The sequence below is a fragment of the Bidens hawaiensis genome, unplaced genomic scaffold, assembly GCF_021521415.1.
Source record: "Bidens hawaiensis isolate Kalapana, Puna unplaced genomic scaffold, B.hawaiensis_p1.1 tig00002186_1, whole genome shotgun sequence".
Taxonomy (NCBI): domain Eukaryota; kingdom Viridiplantae; phylum Streptophyta; class Magnoliopsida; order Asterales; family Asteraceae; genus Bidens; species Bidens hawaiensis.
In genome coordinates, this window is record NW_027491117.1 from 2,662,343 (window position 1) to 2,666,663 (window position 4,321).

Here is a 4,321-nt window from a genome sequence, read left to right on the forward strand (position 1 = left end):
ACATCAGTTGCCCATACAACCGATGTGGGACAAGTCCCATACCTTGCAATGGTTTCAGTCCGTAACAATACACCCTCCTTAAGGGCCAACGTCCTCGTTGGTCACAGCCATGTTGGTCACGGCTGGCTTATCCAGGCCACCACTCCGAGTCCTCGTTGGTCACACCCACGTTGGTCACGGCTGGCTTCCTCCATGCCACCACTCCGCGGGCCACCACTACGAGGTTGGCTCTGATACCAATCCAAACAGAAGAACTCAACCCAAAAGACTAGTCTGATAGGTGAGGGAACCCATTTGGCTTATAAACCCCACATCAGTTTCCCATACAACCGATGTTGGACAAGTCCCATACCTTGCAATGGTTTCAGTCCGTAACAAGTATGAATTAGGATTTTTGAAACAAACTGGCGGGGTACGACGAGTTCGAAGAAATTTATGTTCTTTATCCATCTGAAGGCTGTTTTCATATAGTAAAATATACCCTCACAATGATACTCATGGTGAAACTTTGTTTACGACTGCCTCAGTTGCAACAAGTGGATCTGGGCCTTTTACTACTCCGTTCCTTGCTACGTCATCGCCTTTTTTCAACACCTACGGCTGCTGTAACTTCCACGTCTCAAACTGTTTTCATCAAACCCGTCTACAGGCGCTGCCCGCATTTTAAATATCATTTGGTACATGTACATCACGCGTTCATGGTATTTATTTTTGTAATAATTGGTTTATTATTGTTATCAACTTGGTGGTTATTTTTTTTGTCAGAATAGGGGCTGCAACAGGATCAGGGGCAACCTTTAATCCTTTATCTGTAAGTGTGTTTTTCTTGGCTGTTCTAAACCCGCCGAAACTCAGTTAACGAACCCGTGCACCATGATGTATTGCGTTGACAAATATGGTACCCATAGTGTTTCTTCATAATAAGTTGCTTTATGTGAGAATTATATTTTAATCCTTTTATTATTTTTTAGTTAAACTAGATCATTTCATGTATGCGAGTTATGATGAAATAGGACTGGAATAATTCTGTTGCCACTTCCTTTTTTGTTGGATTATGACTCCAGGTAAATTTTGAAGTCAAATATATACATTAAAAATTGATATTTAAATTGGCTATTATTTGAATTGTTAATGAAGCATAACGTTCTCTGTGGATATATCCAAATCAGTGCCACAAGTGAAAACAGGTAGTGCTAAACCTCCACCATTGATTTGTGAAAACTGAGATTTCTTGTTCTTACATTAATGGACAAAATGAAAAATAAATACACATACACTTATCTATTTGGGCTTTATTTACTTTGCTATGCAATACTTTATAAAATGATCATCTTTTGTTGAATTCTAATCTCTGTTGATAATGTTATGTTTAGTAAGACGCAACAATTGTGGTTGAGAAATTTGTCATTAACAGAACAAAAAAAAACATACAAGCTTAGTAATTGCAATTTTCCAGTAGCTTTATTTATGGTACGTTATTCACCGATTGCTTACTTCAAGTTATATAATGCTGGAATTTGTGTTCTTTAGTTGTCTGTCACATGGAATATTGACTTTTCATAATGTAAATATAACTTGCTGATTGCTGACTAAATGATCTGTTGGTTACGTTCTGGAAGCCATTTTTTTTAATACATCTTGATGATTTCGTGTTGTATTAGGGCTGGATATGCTAAATTTAATTTATATTTGTCTATCAGTAGTATTTGAGCTGGGATTTTGGATCGAAAGTAGCTATTGCCCTCGATATAATGAAAATAAAAGCTGATTTTGGTTTTTTTAGGAGATAATAGCTTTTTCTGAGACTGCAGCTTGAGGACAAGAGTGCTTTGGTTGTTTTCAATAGGTTTGGTTTTATAAATAAGATTAAAAGCTAAATGCACTTTGATCATTTATAGAATAATCTCTAACCAAGCAAGTTGCAATTGAATTACTTTTTATCTTCATCTTGATACACACTGAATGTAAACAATATACAATATTGTAAAGAATACACTATATTTTGAGTTTAGAATGGTTAGTTTATTGGACATGATTACCGATTACATATCTCTTAGAAGAGTCCATGCTTTATATAAGTTTATATATCAACTATCTCTCCCTCGTATATTCAGCCCATGTATGTTCGGCTTCAACTTAGCCTACATTAACGTGCTATTATTAAGTGCGTTTTGTACATACTCGTTTTTGTATTGAAAATTGTTTTTAGATTGCTGTTCTTTCTTTTTAAAATTTATAATATATTGTCAACACCACAGTCACATACTTATACCATTTATCTTGTGATATGAATTTTATTTAAAACTGAGTTTCCTCGCCGCAATGCGCAGGCACTCCTACTAGTGTAATTCAGAAGCACATTCATGTTTGATGACAAACATGATTTGAGCATAGATGTTTGTGTGCAAATGCAAATTTAATTGATGGATACCGATTACCCATATAAAGGATATTCTTTAATCCATTAGTTATATTTGCAGATACCCATTACCCATATAAAGGATATTCTTTAATCCAGCAGTTAAATTTGCATTCATGCACACACACGCACAACTATGCTCATGGTCCAATCTTTTTATAATGCTAGACTCATGGCCAGTCTTTTTAAAAATGAATCCTAATCAAGAACATAAACACTCATCTATCACAAGCAAATTGGTGCTAGAAAACCTTCACATACGAATATTGGACAAATATATGTAATAAAGACGAAGAACATTCAACAAACCTTAGCACAAATAAATTATCATAGCAATTATCTTCAAATTGAGGCCAAATAATGCAAGAAAATCTTTTATGAGTTCATAACAATACAAGATAAACAATCCGGGCTTAGTTTCTTAGACGCATCAAATGTCCTGAAGCCCATTTTTCTTCTGATGTCAGTATATCACGATTAGAACTTAAAAGCAGCCATCTCATTTAATTACTTCAGCCCACCTAAACAATTACTTTGACTTATCCATACATGAGCCTATCTTAATATCTTATATTTATAGACATTGTTTCTTTTTTTTTTCTCATAGATCTTCAAAGTTAGAAGTGGAATCGATGCCAACCATTTTTATTGCTACAATCTAAAATTTGGTCAATAGCTACCAATCTTGTAACGCTTTAGCTCGCTCCCATCATGAAACCTATAAACCATTAAAAAAAAAAAAACCCCTAATAGAAGTAGTATCTTTTATAATAATATTGATGCATAACATGACTAATAATACGTGATTAAGCATGATAAGCACGCCGATTATACCATTGTTTTCTAGTAGTATCTTTATTTTTGTTATATATTTACTTTTATTAAAAATTACCCACTTTCATACACACACACGGAAATTTAGAAAAGGGTTAATGAGAATACCTCAAATTTACATTATAACTGCAATAAACAAATCAGTTTTTTTTTTCAATTCTCATTTATATTAAATCTAAGGTCAAAATGTAATTTTTTTTTAAGTTGTAGCCCACGAATTTACATACATGTTTTTCATACGAGATAAATATATGTTATGCACTAGTTACACACACACAAATCGTTTGGTTGATAGCTAGTGATTTTCTTGGTTTTGTCATCTCTCTTTAGCTTTCTCATAATCCCTATTTCCTTATGGAGACCGTGTTGGAAGCAATATAAATTTGCCCGATTGCCAACCTATTTCCTTATGGAGACCGTGTTGGAAATCAAAGAAGCCACAATATTGGTGATTAATTAATAACAGGGATTTATGATGAATAGAATTTTATTATCAACGAATTGAGTTTTATAATAATCACAATATCGTATTTATAGTTGCTGAATCGATCCCTTGTGAACAGTCATGATGTTTCATCAGACGGTTTTATCAACAACCGTCATAAACCCTAACTGCCTAACGGGCCTAATTATGCTATTTACAAGTCTGACCTTTCTACTTAATAATAATTACATGATAAACTATATTAACATATATATATATATATATATATATATATATATATATGTATATATATATATATGTATATATATATATATATGTATATATATATATATATATCCTAAGTTTTAATGTGATTAATACTTCATTGTCCCCCTTAATCACAGAATACTTAGGTCTTCAATGGATCTTCATTTGGATGCCCTTCTCTTCTTGAAACCGAGTGGAACAGTAGAGGTTCCCGGTTCTTCTTCTTTCATGCCATTTGTCTTTAATATCTCATAATACCACTCAATTCCTTCAAGGTAAAGGAGATAGACAGCTTTCACTTCATACTTCATAGTCACTTCACATCCAATGTCCATTGCAATGTAGCTCCAAGCGTTGTTGGCAGTTGCTTCTACATA